At 40.3% G+C, this 21,400-nt stretch overlaps 1 long non-coding RNA gene and 1 other non-coding gene across 2 annotated transcripts in view; one reads left to right on the top strand and one right to left on the bottom strand.

The window, feature by feature from the left end:
* Positions 1-9,077, bottom strand: part of LOC134516253 (uncharacterized) — a 98,772-nt gene extending 89,695 nt beyond the window's left edge. Inside the window, exon 1 of the long non-coding RNA XR_010071263.1 lies at positions 8,993-9,077. This is a non-coding gene — a long non-coding RNA (uncharacterized LOC134516253). The remainder of the gene's footprint in view (positions 1-8,992) is intronic.
* Positions 1,800-1,881, top strand: TRNAS-GCU (transfer RNA serine (anticodon GCU)). Its single transcript has one exon. It is a non-coding gene; the product is annotated as a tRNA-Ser (tRNA).
* Positions 9,078-21,400: the final 12,323 nt, after the last annotated feature.

The raw sequence follows: 21,400 nt of genomic DNA, 5'->3' as shown, positions 1-21,400 counted from the left end.
TACTGAAATGGCATGTATCTGTTTTTACTGGAGTCTGTGCCAATTGATGTTTTCCTTGTTTCACACTGGAAATTACCTAATGCAGACAATTAAGACCAACTATGGTACCACCATGCTCTTTCTGCTAAAAGTATTATCTCAGCTGCTCATTCTAACCACATTAATAGAAGTATTATGACAACAAGGAGAAATAACAGGCTTGAAAGAGCTGTTAATCAAATTTGAATAGCACAGAAAATGCCTAAAATGTATCCTAACTAGATCTAGTCTGTTAATCATGGAGTAGATCTGTTACAGAGGCCTTTATTTTTCTCTGCTGCATGTGTTGTATAAATAATTGCATTCAAATCAGTGTACACGTAAGGATTCCTGAATCTGGCAATAACAGTTTATTATAAACTACCTACATTTTAGGCCACAAATGTATCATCTCCTGAGCATTCTAGATAGCGAGTCACACATGTACTTGGCACAAGCGCTCTTATCTTGTAAAACATAGCCTTGACTTTAGGGCATTAATTGTACGTAAAAAGTGTCCTATTGAGACATTACAAAGCTAACACTTTGGACGATTACTGCTGGATTAGTTGGGTTTTTTAAGAGTTGGTCTTTAGGCGACTGAGGCTAAAACTGTAAATCTGACAAGGTACGTAGTGCACTCACAGAGACTGTTTATTCTCAGTTTAAAGAAAAAGTGACTCAGCTATCAGTTTAATACGTGAGAAGTGCTGAAAGTAAACTTGTGCTTTTCTTTACTCCCTGAAAGCCCTTGGTGAGATCATTATTGCATCTATAACCCTTCTTCATTCCTCCCTTTGTTAGCATTGATCCAACACTAGAACTACAGCAGCAAGCTGAGCCATCACTCACATCACATCCAGTATAACCAGGTCACCCCGTCTATGCTGGGGAGGTAGAATGCTCATCTTCTAGAGAGACCACTCATTCATCAGCTTTGCCAGCTAATGAACAGGATTAGCACTAGCAGCAAAGAAGGCAGCTTTTTCTTTTTTCCCTGATTGGTTATGGGTCAGCTAAAAAGATGCAATCATGAATATACAGCGACAGTCCGAAACTATTTGCTCTCCCCAAGCGTACAAGACAAAGTAGAAGATACCATTCCATACTCGTACAGATTGCTTTTCAATATCAATAGGTGACAGAATAATTATATGGAGTGAAAAAGAAGGTCAATCTACAATAACACAAGATTAAAACAATAATCATAAGAAGAAGGAAGGAGCACTGAAGAAAGGCTTTCTTCCCAGACTTCACAATGGAACGATTGTCCGCCTTGTAAAATTATACCCAACTACTACTACTGCCTAAAGGCATCAAAGACAACTATTATGTTGATTTTGTATGTGCCAGAATTTCTTTACATGTCAGTTAGGAAGCCTGCACGACCTTGACACTGGAACAACAAAAGACTTTGTGAAATCTGCAGACTCACACTGAAAAGCCTGCCTCATAGAAACGTCACTTACAGAACCTGCATTGCTCTAAGACACTTGTAAAGACTGATGAATTTCAGCTGTTAAGCTCCTTTTAAAAACAGAGCAATCCTGTGCTTAAATATGGAGAAAAATGTTGTAAAAGCAATGTTTTATCTTCCTCCTGAAAATTAAACATAAAAATTAAATTATCAAGAAAAGGGCATTGTAGCTTTTGGATCTCAAAGCAATTTACAGACATGGATTAATTTAGCCTGGAATCAACTACAAATATATTTCTGACCTATCTGAGGAAAACCGAACAACCAGAAAAATCAGCTGAAAGAGATCACACATCAGTATGCTGACGAGGTGGCCGAGTGGTGAAGGCGATGGACTGCTAATCCATTGTGCTCTGCACGCATGGGTTCGAATCCCATCCTCGTCGGGCAGCCCCAATAATGTTGCTCAGAGTTTCTGAGTTGCCAGCATCTTGCTGTGTGCCCTCAAACAAGCCTTTATTACTGGGTGGAACATAGAGAAACTGTCCGAGTGAGCAGGAACCAGATTAGGCAAGCTAAAACCCAGGTAAAATTAAATCTGGCTAGTGGCATCAAGGACAACAAGAAAAACTTCTATAAGTACGTCAGGGGTAAAGGCAAGACTAGGGAAGACGGGGGCCCTCTCAGGAAGGAGAGAGGAGACCTGGTCACCCAGGACATGGAGAAGGCTGAGGTGCTGAATGACTTTTTTGCCTCGGTCTTCACCGGCAAGGGCTCCAACCACACCACCCACGTTGCACGATGCAAAGGCAGGGTCTATGAGAAAGAAGAACCACCCACTGTAGGAGAAGATCAGGTTCAGGACCATCTGAAGAACCTGAAGGTGCATAAGTCCGTGGGACCAGATGAAATCCATCCCCGGGTCCTGAGGGAGCTGGAAAATGAAGTCGCCAAGCCGCTTTCCATTATATTTGAAAAGTTGTGGCCGTCTGATGAAGTTCCCACTGATTGGAAAAGGGGAAACATAACCCTCATTTTCAAAAAGGGAAAAGAGGATGACCCAGGGAACTACAGACCGGCCAGTCTCACCTCTGTTCCTGGCAAGATCATGGAGGAGATCCTCCTGGAAACTCTGCTAAGGCACATGGAAAATAAGGAGGTGACTGGTGACAGCCAACATGGCTTCACCAAAGGCAAATCGTGCCTGACAAACTTGGTGGCCTTCTATGATGTTGCCACAGCATTGGTAGATAAGGGGAGAGCAACTGACGTCATCTACCTGGACTTATGCAAAGCATTTGACACTGTCCTGAGTGACATCCTGATCTCTAAATTGGAAAAGCATGGATTTGATGGATGGACCACTTGGTGGATAAGGAACTGGCTAGATGGCCATACTCAAAGGGTTGCAGTCAATGGTTCAACGTCCACATGGAAACTGGTGATGAGTGGTGCTCCTCAGGGGTCAGTACTGGGACCAGTGCTGTTTAACATCTTTGTTGGACAGTGGGATTGAGTGCACTCTCAGCAAGTTTGCCAATGACACCAAGCTGTGTGGCACAGTTGACACGCTGGAGGGAAGGGATGTCATCCAGAGGGACCTTGACAGGCTTGAGACGTGGGCCTGTGCAAACCTCATGAAGTTCAACCAGGCCAAGTGCAAGGTCCTGCAGCTGGGTCATGGCAATCCCAGGCACAAATAGAGGCTGGGCGGAGAATGGCTTGAGAGCAGCCCTGAGGAGAAGGACTTGGGGGTGCTGGTGGACGAGAAGCTCAACACGAGCAGGCAATGCATACTTGCAGCCCAGAAAGCCAACCGCATCCTGGGCTGCATCAAAAGAAGCACGGCCAGCAGGACAAGGGAGGTGATTCTGCCCCTCTACTCCGCTCTTCTGAGACCCCACCTGGAGTATGCATCCAGCTCTGGAGTCCTCAACACAAGAAGGACATAGACCTGTTGAAGCGGGTCCAGCGGAGGGCCACGAAGATGATCAGAGGGCTGGAGCACCTCTGCTATGAGGACAGGCTGAGAGAGTTGGAATTGTTCAGCCTGGAGAAAAGGCGGCTCCGAGGAGACCTTAGAGCCCCTTCCAGTACCTGAAGGGGGCCTACAGGAAGGATGGGGAGGGATTCTTTATCAGGGAGTGTAGTGATAGGACACGGGGTAACGGCCTCAAACTGAAAAAGGGGAGATTCAGATTGGATATCAGGAAGAAATTCTTTACGGTAAGGGTGGTGAGGCACCGGAACAGGTTGCCCAGGGAAGTTGTCAATGCCCCATCCCTAGAGGTGTTCAAGGCCAGGCTGGATGGGGCTTTGAGCAGCCTGGTCTAGTGGGAGGTGTCCCTGCCCATGGCAGGGTGGCTGGAAGGAGATGATCTTTAAGGTTCCTTCCAACCCAAACCATTCTGTGTGATTCTGTAATTCTGTATTAAGAAAGACCTCAGTGTTAACACCTAAATCTTCCAACCTCCTGTAACTAACACACTTTAAAAAACACCCTTTCTTCTATCAGGTAGCTAAATCATGCCCATTCAGGGGTGTGGAAGAAAATTAAAACACAGGTACCATAGGTATGGAGCCACCATACACTGCTTATTTCTTGTACCTGTGGGAATGCTCTCCTTCACTGCAAGCCAGCCTCCACGCTCTCTCAAGGAGCCCCATGAGCGCAGAGCAAACCACCGAACAACCTCCAGTACAAGTTCTGTATACAGGGAAGGCTAATTTTAGAGCTCAGGATGCTACAAGAACAATGATTCCACAACATCTGGATTCATAACGTGGTTTTAAAAGGTAAATCACATTTTAATAGACACACATATATATATATCTCTCTCACAAGCTTGCTATAATGGTATCCCATGTTTGTTGATAACTGTAACAATAATCATCAGTGTACAGAACTGTCAGGAGACATTTTTAGCAGATAAACATCACCCAGTGAATTTCTTCCAGCCTGGTACCATTAACCTGCAGTGACACTTACTGGGCAGGGTTGACAGGAACTTGAGATAAGCTCCTGACACATTGAGGTTATAAAATTTTGATTGTCTCCCCTTCCAGATGTTAGAGAAAATAAATTCGAGTAATGCTTTGACAACCTAGTCGACATATTCAAAACATTTGCCCCAAGATTCTTAAGAAATTGCAAATGTTAAGGCTGATCCCAATAGCGCTCTCCTGTTCATCTCTCAGATATGATATTCATATCTGACATTCATCTCTCTCAAACTGAGTAATTCGATTATTACTGACTGAAAATTTCATACTTACTTTATCAAGTGTTAATATGTAACACGTTCTCACCTACAAGAAGGTGGCAAAAAGTTTTGTCCCATTCTCCCAATTTGTTACTTGTTAATTCAGTAATCTATTTGGATCAATTCAAATTAAAAGTAATGGGAATATTTCCACTGAGTCACGAGTCCAGCTGAAGCCAGTAAGGGACAAATTTCCAAAGTCTGGGAAGAAACGCACTGAATGACATGTAAAATGGTGACTGTGCTGCTAAAATGTAAAACATTATTTTGATTCTTGGGGAAAAGAGACCACAAACTATAGTTTTTAATTCAAAATTGGCGACTTCCCCAATACTCTAATTAAGTGTAAAAGACTGTTACGGGCTGGCTATATACACTTCTAGAATTTAAAAACCAGAAAAATCGCCCTCATATTCAGCTCGGTCCTGCTTCTATAAAGAAGCCTAGCAAGGAGGTTCAAATGAGTCAGGTGTGAGAGTGGGGTGTGCTCCATTCACAATATTGCTCATACTCTGAAGAGGGATCCCAAGTCTTATTTTTGAGTTGTGTTATAAAGTTTGATGAAACTCCAATTTTAAAATTATCCTGGTCTGAGCAAATTATCATTTATCAAGCCAGCCAGGACTGGCTCAATTTGAAAGATCTGGACTCTTAACAGAATAGCTCAGAAATTGCCCAGATTGTTCTGGGAAAAGCCGGAAAGGAAGAGTTTCTGGTCTACCAACACTGTCACTGAAAGAATTAGTGTGTGTTTCCAAAGACTCACTCCACTTGGATGGACGTTCTCTTCATCTGGGCACTGAGATGACACAGTCCAGAAGCTGCTTAGTGATATTAGCAACACGTTGGGCCTAAACTAACACATCCTGCACCCAGCAAGGCTTGTTAGCTCAGGCCTGGTGCTAAAATAAATTTCTGGCTCTCAGATTGAGCTGACTCACAGCACATGAGTGGAATAAACTCACTCCCACCTGCCGCCTCCATGGAGATACGGAGGTGAAAACACCCTCAAGAGGGCCCTTTACATGGCAGGAGGCAGAATGTAATAGAAGATGATGAACTTTTTTAATAATCATTGTATGAAAAGTCACAATTAAATTGCAGCAAAAAGCTATATTTAAATCAGCCCCCTTTCAGAAATTCTTTTGATAGTGAAAAGCAAAAAGAGAGGCAGATTGAGAATTATCTACATTGTCATAATAAAAGGGAGAGAGAGCCCACATCTTCGTGCTAGAGCAAAAGAAAAGAAAACTTAAGCAAATAAAGCAGAGCTGAGTCAGAAGTGGGTTACTGACAAATTAAAGCTGCTGAAATATGCTTGTGCTGGAAAACAGGGAAGGGATTAAAAAACAAACTCCTGTGGAAAATCTACTATCTTATTCCAGAAAAGCAGAACCAATTTTAAAAGAAGGACTTTCAAATAAGAGGCAAATTGGCAACCTCCTAAGAAAGAAATGGATAAGCTGTAAGCAGCTTGCTTTATCAAACGGAAATTTGCTTTCAAAAGGGGTACGCTGAAATAGAAATAAGGAAAAGAAGGAAGTTTGCCCAGGAGTAAGCCTCTGGCTTATTTGTAGGGAAAATGCTGATCAAAGTCTGCCAAAACTAGGGAGTATTTAAGATCTTGTTAACACAACTGACAAAAATCAAGCTTCATTTTCAGCTATTAATAGCAGCAAAAGAGCTATAGCAATCATGATTTAATCTGAAATAGAAAGAACTGCTTCAAGTAAGTCGATTCTAACTTGAGATTTCATCCTGTTCTTGCTAAATAAAATAAAAAAAGAAAGCCTCCATTGATTCCTGACACAATTACACAATGACAATATACAGTGATATAGACTTGCTCAAAGGGAGCTCAGGCTTCAAATGTGATCTGATTTGAGCAGTTACACACCACTGTGAGTGAAAAGGTGGAGAAAGAAACTCAGCTGGGGAAGGGAACACATACTACGCCAACTAACATACAATTCCATGCAATCACTGCATGAGACGCAGTTCAGTGAACCTCTCAGCAAGGGCACTGCCAGGGAAATCACAAGATAGGCCAGAGCAAACTAAATGCACTACTTCTAATTTACTAGGAATGCCCTGAATACACTATCCATGAAACAGCTTAGTACTACCTGAAAAGGGAACTGCTGCACCATCTTCTACAATTCCCAATTTACAGAGTGCCGGCCTCCAAGTGAGTTGGAGTGAATGTCACATAATAATGACTAAAAGACATTCTATGAAAAATTCAAAGAATTACTATAAAGAGGAGATTTTTTTTAAAGGTATTATTGGAAGTCGCATCATTTGTTCCTGTTTCAATTAAGCTCAGGTGATGACATTTTGACTGCTCCGGTGGTATTGCATGGATAAATGAGAATACTCGACCAATGCCTGTACTTTTCTACATGAGTAATCCTGTACAAAAATATTCTCCCTACTCCCTCTGCTAAAATCTCAAGTCTCTACTTTGTCATTAAACTGTGTGAATGTTTTCCCATCAGCCTCTACAGTTGCTCTCCACATCTCCTGCTGGAGCTCTTCCACTTTGTACAATTTAATTCAATGCTCCTTGGATCAGAATGAAGGAGATGATTGACTGCAAAGACACGTGAGAAACAAGAGTAGTAACTTCAGCACATATATAATTTATACATACTGCAGTAGTTCCAACCAGACGGCTTGAAATAATCTACCTAAAATAAAAAGAAAAGAGTCTGCTAATTGGACACTCGTTTGGGTTGTTAGAAATTGATGTTACACTGAATCTAAGGTGACTCTCCGCTCTGTGTAATCTACCTCTGACCACCTATATTTTGCCTTGAAGCCTGTATCAAAGCTATGCACATGACCTATATTGCTCTCCAAAAAGAACCTAAGAATGAGAACGTTTTTGCAGAGCCCAAATTAAGGAGGAAGCCCATTCAAATGTATAAATCCACACACTTCCTTTCAGCAATGTATGGAGACATCTGCTCTGGAGAACTTGCAGATGAGGTAAATTACCTCTATATGCACAATATCCTCTGCTTATGTTAACCCTTTGAAAAATACGTAGGGACTGTAAGGAAAGAATTGCAGCAGTTTTAGTGAAATTTTTAACTAACTTCTTGAAGAGACAGGTCATTTATTTGTGAATTATAACCCTTGGCTGAAGTTGAATGAACACTGCAGACACCTGCATGTCTCTTGTACGTGGAGAGAAACTACCGAAATCCTGAGAAAAAAAAACCAAAACAATCTCAAAAGCAGCAAAGTTTGTCTCCCATCAGATGTCCATTTACAGATTTTCTACAATAGCAAAGTAGATGCATTATTTTCTGAAGAACAGGAGGGAAAATAACCTGGATTGAAACTCTCCAATCGCTTATATTGACAATGGAGAGCTTCAAACCAGCAACCGGTGCCCCCATGACAGAGCCCTCAGCTTTAGTCTCTCCTAGTTATGACTGACACTTTTTACCTACATATAACTCTTCCAGGAATAGAATCAAAGCCAATCGCAGAAGTGAGACATTGCCTATGAAGCAATAAAACTAGAGCAAAGAAGAATTGTCACCATCATCTGGAAAAACAGAGTGTCCAGCTTTGAAAGGGCTGCGTAACTGCCAAATTTCATGGCTTCACTTCACACAATGCTTCCTGGTTTACAATGACAACAACCGCTTCACTTATGTCTTCATCGCAACAAGACTAAATGCCACTTTAGCAGCTTAAAGAAAGAGTTGAGCCTAACTTTACAGTTACTCTCATCCAAATACATTTTATGCAGGGCAGTTTGGGTACGTAAATATATATACACATTCAACCAAGCCAAACCAAAGAAAAACAAGCAAGGATGTTTTTAACTCTATCTTTTAGTCTTTGGGAAAAAAAAAACTAAAAACACAAGTATCCTGTGTTAGTGTTACTCCAAGCACTTTTGCAACAGAAGACTACTTTTGAGATTTACACCAGTCAGTAAAGCATATTACATGAAAGACATTTTGACCGCAGAAAGATCTCCCTGTTCCTAAAATTCTTGACTAATCTTTGGCAAATAACCTAACAAACCAACAGGAGGTACGGCAGGACTGCTGTCTTAAGAGACGAGTATTAGCATTTGCAGATATGTAACGGGAAACCAAACTGTCAACTAAGCTGGCACTGCTTTCAATATGAAAGAGCCAAGTGTTATAATGGAGAGATGAGACTTGAAGAAACTAGACGAGTAACCATTCTCATAACAATTCTGCTATACCAACCTCAGTTAAAACAAAACCAATAAATATTACCTTTTGAAGATTAAACAGAAACTTACGTCATTAGGTAGGATGGTGTGCCAACATCCAGGAGATTCCAAGCAGCTATGACTCTTCTCACCAGTTAAGCCATCACTTGGTTCTGGAAAAAAAAAATTAAAAAAAATAATCAATGAAATCATCACACAATGCATAACTGAACTATGAAACTAATTGCCACAGGGTATCAGAGAGAAAATTAAATATAAAAGGCTTCAAAAAGCAATTAAATAAATTCACCAAAGAAAAATATACTAGGTGCCGTTAATGGCTGTAGTCTTCTGGTACGTTAAACTACAGGCAAGCAAGTGAACTTTCAGTTTAGAAAAGGATTCTCTGTCATTACCACATAGTGTGGTCAGCCACAATATTGAGTGGGTAAAATTGCCCTCCTGATGATTCAACCTAATATCATTGCTTGTTCATTGGTTCATTTATTTAATTTTAATTGCAAATCTGATTAATACTTAAAATACTTGCATTTCTTGCTAGTTTAATGAAAAAAAAAGTTATTCTAGTTTAATTATATGTTTGGGTTTAATTTTAACTTGCTTGTTACAAGCCACAGAAAGAATGGAGAGGATTTTTTCCCTCATTTTCTTTCTGACAGCAACTTGTGCTTGAATTGTGTGTGTGAATAAAATTACTGAATTTATCTGGTTGACACATAATTTTCAATAAATTATTTTGTTCTTCCTTCACACTCCTGAAAATGTCAATACATCTCAGGACACACGCACATGAAATTAATGGCAACTAACCACCTCCCTTGGTACTTGGCTTCCTGTTGTGTGATGAAACACAGCCCGGGTTGGTTGGGACTGTCTGAATCTCTTATGTTTGCCTAATCATAACCTTTTCCTCATCAAAAATATAACTATTAACAGAAAACAGAACAAACACAAATTTTTCAAAAGTTATTTAACGTGGTCTTCACAGAGCAGTTACTGTTTCTTACATAGAATTAAAAAACTTAAAAAACCCCAGACATTAAGACACTTTAAAAGTCATTTTATCAATAAGAACACACAGATTATCAACAAATCCCAGGGTAGATGGAGATACTAGAGTTTCGGTTTGGTGATACCAGAGAAATTTTGAGTGTGCCCTGAAGGATGAGTTAACGGAGAAGATACAAAATATCCCCTATCAAGTTCTTTCCATAACCATTGAATTAAGCAATGTAAGTCCCCATTGCATGTGCTGCCAGAGATTATGCTTTTAAAAAGAGGGAGACTTCCCCCTGTTAATTGCTTATAGGTATTTATCCTGCCACAGTGAAATGTACATCATTCCTTTAATGGTGAACATAAAGTATTTATGTATGTGCATCTCACTGTATTTTATTACATGAGAAAATATCATTCCTTGAAGCCAATAGCTAAACTTCATTTCACGTCATTAGTTTTTACTTATAGCAGCTAAAGATCAATTAAGTCAGTATATTTTTATTACGTTAAATAAAGTGGAAGGGTTGAATGATTTTTGTTCATGTTTTCACTGTTACAGTTTGTTTCTATTTGTTGTCAGTTAACCTAATCGCTACCTTGGAATCATGGCAGTTAACACTAATATACAAATATTGTTTGGTTGTTTTTTATGTTTGCCATAAATAAATTGCCATCAAAATTAACCTCTGTCACTGACACGTGACAAATTACAAGAAAGTTGATAGCCTACTCGCTTCAATAAGTTTCCATTCACTAACCAAACACTTCTATTTAGAAGAGTAAGGCAAATACAACCTAACACATGCTATTAAAGTAAATTAATCTGATATTAATCACATGTCCAAAGTAAAACATCACTTGAAAGACTACTGAGGAAAAGGACTTGCTACTTAGACTCTCCATCTAGGGCAGGTAGAACATTCAGCCCATGACAGCAACGCTGCAGGCTGCACACGGACGCAGAAACAAGGTAAATGGCTGGATGGGCATCGAGGCACCAGGCTGTGGAGGCGGCAGTAAGAGGTCAGTGCTACAGGCTTGGGGCAGAGTGGCTGGAGAGCTGCCTGGCAGAAAAGGACCTGGCGGTGTTGGTCAACAGCCGGCTGAAAATGAGCCAGCAGTGTGCCCAGGTGGCCAAGAAGGCCAACAGCATCCTGGCCTGTATCAGCAATAGTGTGGCCAGAAGGACTGGGGCAGTGATGGTCCCCCTGTACTCTGCACTGGTGAGACCCCACCTGGAATACTGTGCCCAGTTTTGGGCCCCTCACCACAAAAAAGACACCGAGGTGCTGGGGCATGTCCAGAGAAGGGCAACGGAGCTTGTGAGGGGTCTGGAGCACAAGTCTGGTGAGGAGCGGCTGAGGGAGCTGGGGGTGTTCAGCCTGGAGAAAAGGAGGCTGAGGGGAGACCTTCTCGCTCTCTGCAACTCCCTGAAAGGAGGGGGTAGCCAGGGAGGGTCGGTCTCTTCTCCCAGGTAACAGATGACAGGACAAGACGAAATGGCCTCAAGTTGCAGCCGGGGAGGTTTAGGTTAGATACCAGGAAAAATTTCTTCACAGAAAGGGTTTTCAAGCATAGGAAGAGGCTGCCCAGGGAAGGGGTGGAATTGCCATGCCTGGGGGTATTTAAAAAACGAGCAGATGTGGTGCTGAGGGACATTGATGGTTTTGGCAGTGTTAGGTTAATGGTTGGACTCAATGATATAAAAGGTCCCTTCCAACCTAGATGATTCAATGATTTGTCTGGGTAGATAAAGCCGGGGACTGCACTGGAAATTAGACTACGTAGGAGGGATGGGGCTGAACAGTGAGACGTGGGCAACTCAGGTGATTGCGAACTGGCAGGTGAAGTGGTGGTGGCTGGCACAAGCCTTTTGCAACTGCAAGAACTGAACTAAGCAGCAAGAGTAAGACGGTCCTCTGTGCCCAGACTAAACCATCAGCCACACAACAATATAGAAGCTGACCCACCTTCTTACAGCTCTTACACCACAAGAAAGTTCAGTCCACTACTTGCAGCCTGGCAAGCCTTGGTAGCTCCACTCAGCTGCGTCTCTCTTCAATAGACTTCAGGAAATAAATTCTGCCTTCAGTTGCCTAACCAAAATCAGCAGGGATGCTCAGTTGTAAAAGAAGGAATAATTCATTCCAATAACGTGCATTAGGAGCTAAACCTAAACCAGTCTACCTCTACTGATTCCAACTGATTTACACCTGGGATTAATAGGCTATTGGTGTTTGCATCCAAGTATACAGACCAGACCATGACTTTAAGACAAAGCTCCCCGTTATCAAAGAAAGCAGAAACAAAGCAACCTAGCCTGTAGAGCTGAAGAGGAGCGTGATAAAGGTATAATACATCCCAAGCACTGCAGGGCAGCATGAGGAAGTCAGATAGAAGAGGCTTAATGAGTTAAATGTATTCTAGCTTTGCGGCTGCCCTGCCGAGCACACAATCTTGACTATGTTTCAGCAGGCAAAGACTGAAGGATGCAAAGGTGTTTTAACGAAGGGAGGGTAACCCACATGGAATGTAGAACACCATTTAAGAGATATCTCGGAGCTAGAAATCAAAATCTCTTTCTGTTTTTGTGATAATAAATTGATAAACAGCGTCCTCAAAGTCCTTTCTTGTCCTCAAGAACAACTGAAACACAGGTCAGTGCTCTAAACTTGGTTCGTGAAGCTGCATTCTTTGGGCTTTTTCCTGCCCAGGAGACATTCTGCACACTGGCATAGTAAAAAGTGTTTTCCCTTCTCCATCCATTACATAGTCTGAGAGAAAGACTGTACATTGGTAAGTAAGAAATTGGGATTTGAGTATCTTTGGGCTTATGAAGCACTGAGCTTCGGTCTCCCACATACTGAGCAAATATCCTAACCAAGAGGACATTATACACAACCTCATCCAATAGTTGCATTTCAGCACCCATAACTATGTTCTGTAAGGGTATGGACATTTCAAAAGATGTTAGGTTTACCTGGAGCATTGAGAAACTTGAGCATTTAAGACTACCACATGCAAGATCCACGGAGAGCACCTAAGTGACGCACATCTTTTCGTCCTGATTCCAAGAAACTACATAGGCTAATTCAAGAGGTAAGAGGAGTTGAACTGTTTCCTCTGTTTCACTTAAACAGAACTGGATTCCCCAGCTAAAACACAGCTTTCTTTAAAATCTCTATATAATCTTGTTTAACATACAATCCACTCATAACTATCCTGTGTGACCCTTGATAGACTAGATGCTCTCAAGTGCTCACCAATAAAGCCTTTTAAAACTAACCCTTCACCAAGAAAAGCTTATCAAGAGTTTGCATATCATATAATGCAGTTCATTTCCAGATTTTTTTCCAAAACCAGTATAAACTCCCATATTCTCAGGTGTAGTACTCAGCACTGCTAGGTGGAAAAATATTTGTAGATCATTCTTATGCAGCCAGATCTCTGGAAAATATATTCAGTATTTCAAGCAACTCGATATTTGATGTAGACGAACTTATTGCATATTCAGATTCTCTCTTGAATTCAAACCTGCCATTGTAAAATAAGAAAATATGAATTATAAGACCCTTAAGCAACGTATGCAGAGGATTAATCACGTTGCAGTCTAACTGGGCACTGAATGTCACCATTGCTCCACACAAATACCGTGCCGTTGAAAGTGCAATTACTAGACTGTAGATAAAGTGAGCCATAAAATGAGAAATCTCATCATATTTGACAGTGCATTGTGAAGCATTCCCCATTAAGGGATGGGAATAAAATGTTTATGAGCTAATTTATTCCAAACATGTTTGTAACTGTCTATGGTTAGCACTGTTTGATCCAAGAAAAGGTTACGCTGATTTGAGTGGGATAGACGGAAAACCTCAAACTGTGAGCATATACACCAAGTTGGAAATTTTTTTTCAAAACAAGACTACATCAGAAATATTACCTGCAGTCAAATCACACAAATTCATTGCTCCCTGGCAGCTAAAAGAAACTCATTGTTTCTCTGCTTGTATTATTCAAATAACTGGTGTGTGTGTGTTATTTTATCTTTGTCTTTCCTGCTGTCATACACAATAGTACTGCCAGGAAAACTCTTCCTCTTCCACACACACCCCTGCAAAAAAGAGCAGGGAGGGCGGGAGAGAAGAAAATTGGTGTTTGTTTATGTTCTTACTGATGTCAGCCTGAACACCAACACTGGAAAAAATACCAGATTGCACATCGTGGATGTGGGGAAAAAAAAAAAAGAAATCATAAAATAAAAATAAAGATAAAAATAATAAAAAGTTGAAAGGCATTACCTTCTGTATTTGACAAAAGCTGTTAGAAAATACCAAGCTCAGCAATAGCAAGTAATAAAAAAATAAAAAATTAAAAATCTAAAACAGCTGCCGAAATTTAAAGAGAGAATGCAAGCTGCAAAAAGTAAGTCTGGATAATAATGGTGTAATATAGAATTGAATATCCTCTAAAAACCACAGCTGATCCTTCTGAAAAATAAAATGGAAAGGCTAATAATCCAGTTTAAGTGGTAGTCTATTATGTTTGAAAAAGCAATCTTAACTCCCTCAAGGTAATTAAAATTTCCTTCATCTGTCTCGGTTTGAGCAGTTGCCAGTATGTACATCCAATACAAAGACAGAGCAAACTTTAAACCAGAAAGGGTATTGAACTAAAGCTACCCACCGGCATGAAAAAGATATTCAATTGGCAGATTACTAAATTAATTATAACCCAGGATAATATAAGCACACTCAAACTCATCCCACTCTCACTCTGTGTTAATACAGATGCAAAACCACTGAAAGTGAGGTATGAAACAGGGGCACCCATAATCCAAAAGTAGGGGGATTTGGTCCCTGAAAGAGAGTTGAAGAAAGCAATGTAAAATTAGGACTTAATTTGCTATTCATTAAAGTAGGGCACACTCTCTCCTTTTGCATTCGCTCAGCATATAGTGTAATTACAGCTGAGAAAGGATAGATAGCTGGTGATAAAGCTGGGACTACAACTTTTAGAAAAAATTTAAGAGAGAAGCCATATTATTAGTGAGGAATATAGTCTTTCTCCTTTTACTTTGGAATTAGTCAGAGTGACAGCCACCTGTGCCAGCTGAGCATGTCATCCACCTATTTTAGGGTAGGGGGACAATACCATTCCCAGATATGTAAAGGTAGTAAGAAGTTTTCCAGTTGAAAATTTCTTTAGAGAAATACGTAGCTTTATCAAACTCACTGCAGTGAATCTGCTATACAACTCTAGATGGTTTTCTGATGCCTTGTTCACCCCTCTGGTGAGACCACAACAAGCCCCCAAGAACATGCATGTTCCCAGCTGAGTTAACGCTGACAGGCTTCCGACGGTGCCGCAGCCCAGAACGCTGGGAGTCTCTGCAGCGGTTTTATCCCTTGCAGGGAGCTCTAAAAGGTTATAAGGAAAAGGAGAGAGTGCTGTTAGTTTATATTTTATAAAGAGGATTTTTAAATTCCTATTCCCAAGGATGTCTTAAAAATGTATTTTTCCATCCCCTTCTGAAAGATTTTTCTTTACTCCTCAGAGCATGTACGCCAGCTGTTGGCCATCTAAAATCCCACTCATTAAACATGAGGCAAGAGTGGTCTCTCTTTATGTTAAAACCAAGGATGTCTAAGAAGTTCCGACACTCTGACTTCATTTCACAGGGTTCATTTTCACGAGGCATTGTCACATTGAGGAAAACCTTTTTAATTTCACAGCAGATTGCTCTTTACTAGAACAATTTTTTCATCGTTAGATCAATCCAAAATATACTAAAAATTCTGAAAATTATAGGACTTTTCCTGCCCTAATTCCATCTTGCTGTTTTTATTACTTGCTCTAGCATCTGTGGTAGCAGACTTAGCAGCCTGATACGTGCTATTGCGTTCTACTCAGAACATCCAGTTCTCATTGAAATGAATTATCAGGTGGAAGACAGGCTTCCCTGGTGGAGACTGTTGCTTAAAGAGACACATATTATCTACGGAGCGAAAAAAAAAGATTTCTCAAGATACCTGCTGAAAACTGACAAACCGCATTACGTTCCTGCTTAGTGACAGCCTCTTCCACTTGGAAAAGTAGTAAACGTAGGCTGTAAAGGTATATTGTTAAAAGACCCGTGGCCCTGGAAGTGATTATCTGAAAGAGATCAGGGACATAAAAAAAAAATTCAGGCATCTGGGGAAGAGATGAAGGATGAATGGGACTGGAACGAGCTACAGAAAGTGTTAAACAGAAGAGATTGGGACCTCTAAATATGAAACTAGAGATAAATAAAGACTAGAGATCATACTTACCCTCTGAATGAAGGTATTTTTATTGAAAATGTTTTTATGAGAAATTTTTTCTTGGGTTGTTTTTTTCCCCACTGTTTGGGCCATTTATTCTGTTTACCAAAAAGTAGCAGGAGAAAAAAGTTAAATATTCAAAGTTTTTTCTACTGCAATAATTTCTGTTTTGATGGAGAAAGATACGCCAATATTTCCAGCATTCTACTGGATAATACTTATCTCTCCACCTATATATCTTTTATGCAGCTCCTGATTAAATTATTGACCGAATTATCTTCTTTCTTTCAAAATGGAATTCCAGGTCTCTTTACATTCTCAGGTCCCTGAAATATTCCCTCTGAAGTCAAAATATTTGTAAGCCATTCAACATCTTCCTCTCACCATATGCCAAACAAATGCTTAGAAAGATGCAATGGGTTAAATGCCATTAATTCAGCCCAGTACTACAAATGCCACAATGGGATGTGCTAACCCAGTACTAACCCAGTACTAAATGGGAACCTGTAAGGTCAACTGCTCCCCCCCATCCTCAGGTGAAACTGAAGATGAGTGAAGTTCTTGTACTATTAGGCCTGACTATAGACAAGTTACATTTACTTTAAGAAGAGGCTGGGAAAATCTGCTAAGGAAAAGGTTCTCAGGATGCAGCCTGAAGATGAAATCAGAAACTACACATCTCTTTGAGTCGTACCTAAGCTTTTCCTTCTGTCCTTCCTCCCTGTAATCCTACAACGACAGATTTTTAAGCATTCAGAGGGTAGTGCTGCTGCACCCCTCTAGACGTGTCCTGCACTGGCTGTGGTGGAAGCTCCGAGCAGATGCGGTGATGCAACGCTTCAGCAGTGCTTGGGCTCTGCCTCTCAGGAAAGGCTTGTACTCAAAGGGGTTCTGCTGAAAAAGAAATTCCCTGAGCAGCAGCTAAACGTTTCATTGCCATATTGCAATACTACACACATGCTACAGCTACCAATATAATATGGCACTGGTTTTTTATTGGGGTTTTTTTGAAAGCTTAACGCAATGAAAACAGTGGAAAGGGTGGAAATGAAGATGAGGAGGTTAAAAGGCTGCAAGACCTGGAATGATGACGAGCAGGGAAGGAAAATGGGGGCAAAGCCAGTCTCAACCATGATAGAGTTACACTAGGCAGCAAGCCACACAACAGAGTGCCTGCAATTAAGCATTCAAATAATCCTGCAGCCAATCGGCAAGGCTTCAGCTGAAATGCAACAGCTAAAAAACTCAAGAGACTTGTTCGATTAGTGGATAAGTTAGGCAGTATCTAAAGTGAGAGACATAGAGATCTTTCTCTTGCTCTAAAAATCTTTCCTCCAAAGTTTCTTAACTTATCTTTGGTATATTAAAGATTCATTGTATTTATAAGTTCCTGGTGGAGCTCCTGATTATATCTCTACCCAATGGGATACAGACTTTTCATTAGCTACCATGAAGCAGAATATACCTGATAAAAATTGTATCCACAACAATGAGTTGTGGGGAATAAAAGCTATATAAATATTTGTTTATCTGCTCTTCACATTTGGTGTTGGACAAATTGCCTTCAGATTCTTACCAAAGGACAACTTGAGGTTGAAAGCTTAATCCGGCAGGTCTCATTGAAGAAGATGCAAGTTTAGCTCACTTAACATGTAAGCAAAATAGAAAAACAGCTCAAACGCTCAAACGCACCACACAAATAAAATCTGAAGTTTGGTAAACTGACAGATAGAATTCTTCTATTAATCAGGATAAAACACACGGTTTAAATATGCTGCATACCACATCTGCACCTGCTTTTACTACTGCAAGTTTCTTTCAAAACATAAGAAGAAAGGACAAGTCATACTACACACTCTCCTAGATATATAAAAATTACAAAGCCCAGTTGTTCTTGAAAAAAATCCTTTAAAAAAATGAAAATCAAAACCTACCAGTGTAAGTGAAATTCTTTGGATGGTATGTGGCCTACTCATGTAGAATAAAGAACTCACCTCAAAATACGCAATATAAGCAAGGGTTCATAAATATTTAATGTCTCTTGCCCCCTTTTCTTCTGTGATTTCCCTATATTTAATTCATCTAGTTATTGTATTAACAGAGTCTTTCCTTTTGCTCTTCCCTTCAGTTTAAAATGCAAAAATGAAGATGCTGCAAACTGACAGTTAATTGCCAGATTCTAAGCACAGTGACAAAGCGCATTGTAACATAAAACATGCAGAGCCTCTAATACTTCAGTATAAGCAAATCATAGATGTGTCAAGAAGTGTTAGGCTGACAGTTGTACAAAGAAACTTATTTTTCTCCCATAAGACAACAACCACAACCTCCATTGACGGCAGGAACAGCAAGAGCAAAATCCATCAAAGCTGGACATGCATTGCATTGCTGAGACACGTACAACACCGGTTGATACTGCGGGGAGATCCCGCTGCTCACCGTGGTCTCAGTTCTCCATCTGCCTTGCTGGATACTTTTTCTGAAGTACATTTCCTATTTCTGACATCTTTGTCCTTACTAGGTAATGACCCAAATAAAACTGCATTAATAGTTTTAGAAAAGTGTTACGGTTTCAGCTGGGATGGAGTCAGAGGTTTTTTTTGCTAGCTAGATGTAATGCTATGTTTTGGATTTGGGATAGGAACAGTGTGATAGTGCACTGGAGGTTTTGATTGTTGCTGAGCGCTCAAGGCCTTTTCTGCTCCTCACACCACCCCAGTGGTGAGCAGGCTGGGGCTGCACAAGAAGTTGGGAGAGGACACTGACCTCAACTGACCAAAGGGATATTCCACACCATGTGATGCCATGCTCAGTATATAAAGCTGGGGGAAGAAGGAAGGAGGGGAACATTGGGAGTGATGGCGTTTGTCTTCCCAAGTCACTGTAACCCATGATGGAGCCCGACTTTCCTGGAGATAGCTGAACGCCTGCTTGCCTATGGGACGCTGAGAATGAATTCCTTGGTTTGATTTGCTTGTGTGCGCGGCTTTTGCTCTACCTATTAAACTGTCTTTATCTCAACCTTCGAGTTCTTTCTCACATCACAACTGCCGAGAGTGAGCGAGCGGCTGCGTGGTTCTAGCTGGGGTTAAATCACAACAAGAACTAGAAAAGGTCTGATTCTTCTCTCAGTACTTTTACACTGGATTATTTTTTTGTTTGTTTTATCGTCCACTGTCCACTAGTAAAAGTATAAGAATCCCAGGAAAAGGGCATTGTCTTGTTTTGTTCGTTATCAATCCGTGAAGACTATTGGTGGACTTGGCAAAGTTGAATTAACAAGACCAAAACGTCACCAAAGTTCTGAACTACAGACCTCAATCCTTCAAACTGACCTGCCCAGGCAGATTTTTCCCTCTGCCTCCATTTACATGTAAGAGTTCATCTAATGCCGTATCAAATATAGTATTTTAGAAAAGGATCTGGTCAGCACCAACTCTCATTCTATTTTAGATGTCATTTTTGTAAATGCACATGAGATAATCACTTAATCAGACAGTTAACAATTTTCTACAGTTCTTTGACTTTAGTTACAAAATGGATGAGCGCAGCAATTTTCCGCCCAGTAGTGAAGAGGAACTGAGGACAGTTGCCTATTCTTCCCAAACCAAATGTTTAAAATTTAAGTTTAATGCGGGCAAGAAAAATCACTGTAAAGGTGATGTAATAAATCTATCATCATGTCCAAGAAAATTTAGCCATTCTAATAGTTGCTGAATCTCGATAAACATAATCTAGTGTATTAATATCATATTATCTTCCAAAAAATCCCTTTGGTAATAAATCTTTAGAAACAGTTGACCCCTACATCAATTTTATGGCACAAGTTTTCCCCAACAACAAGTTCAAGATGTATAGCGCTTTTTCAAGGCAAGAAATCTCAGGACACTCTTAAAGATGTACTCAAAAAACCCAAATATTCAACTGTAGTGTGCAATGCCAACCTAACAATGAAGTGTGAGAATAAGAGAAGTGTTGGCTTATCTGATTTAGAAAATAGCAGCAAGGATAAATATAAGAAAATTCATGATTCATCCAATTTACAATGGTCATTGGTATGTACTCAGTTTGCAAAAAGGTAAGCACACAAATTCAGGCTCCAGTTTCAAAAAAGCACCTATTTATAGTAAACAACTGTCACACTCATGCTCATATGCGTGGCTGACTCCGTGCCATAGTTATTTCTGCAGAGAAATCTATTGCAGCACATCTAAAGTAAAAAGAAAATAACCTACATATTTCTGACTAAGCTGAACCCACACCAGGCATGTGCCAAGCAGAAAACTACCTAAAAAAATCAGTTGCCAAAAGGAATTAAAATTATACTCTTCTACTTATTTTTTCTAGAGCCCTTTCAATAGAGCTCTCTCTATAGAGCCCTCTCTGCCTCAGGATGTAGGGTAGTAGATACCACTTTCAAGGAAAGCATTTGAGGGAATTCCTTGTGCGTATAACCAAGGAGGACTCCACTCCATCCTTCGTATTCCCTATAAAAAGGGAATTCCCTGGCAGCAGGGAAGGCAAGGACACCATTTTCAGGGGTTTTCAAACACAACCCCATCCTACCTCTGCTTCTCAATTTCTCCACTTCCCAAGTAGGAATTGCCCCAACCAAAACCTTCATCTTCGGAGAGAGCACATTTCAATTTGATTACCTTGTTAAGAAGCCTTGAATGAGCTCTGCAATAGATCTAAAAGTAATTACAAACAACCCAAACCACAAAAAAACCAAGCCAGCAATACTGGATGATTCAGCACGAGCTGGGAATTTAAGTGAACCCTGGATACTGTGTAAAGGGCAAGTAAATTAGTTGATTCATTTTATACAGACTGAGGAAAAGATATGTTTTTATGTTGCTGAATGCCAACAAAGCCACACAAGTCATTACTTCAACCCAAGGTTTTTTATATAGAAATTACATACAGAATGCAAAGGAGGAAAAAATGGCCCACATCTAATCAAAACTTAATTTGCGTTTTTTGATGGGAAGACAGTTTGAATCTATCCCTTCATAACAGAGCTCATGGCTTTAAGCTTTCAAATAACATTTCTCCACAGAAAATTTTAAAGTAAAAGCTGTGTTTGGTCCTTCACAAGGACTGCATCCACTATTCTGAATGCAATGGAAATCTCTGGAAGACTCTATATTAAAATCACATTTTCCAACTAATTCAA

The sequence above is a fragment of the Chroicocephalus ridibundus genome, chromosome 5, assembly GCF_963924245.1.
Source record: "Chroicocephalus ridibundus chromosome 5, bChrRid1.1, whole genome shotgun sequence".
Classification (NCBI taxonomy): Eukaryota; Metazoa; Chordata; class Aves; order Charadriiformes; family Laridae; genus Chroicocephalus; species Chroicocephalus ridibundus.
This window is presented reverse-complemented; position numbering and strand designations above follow the sequence as displayed.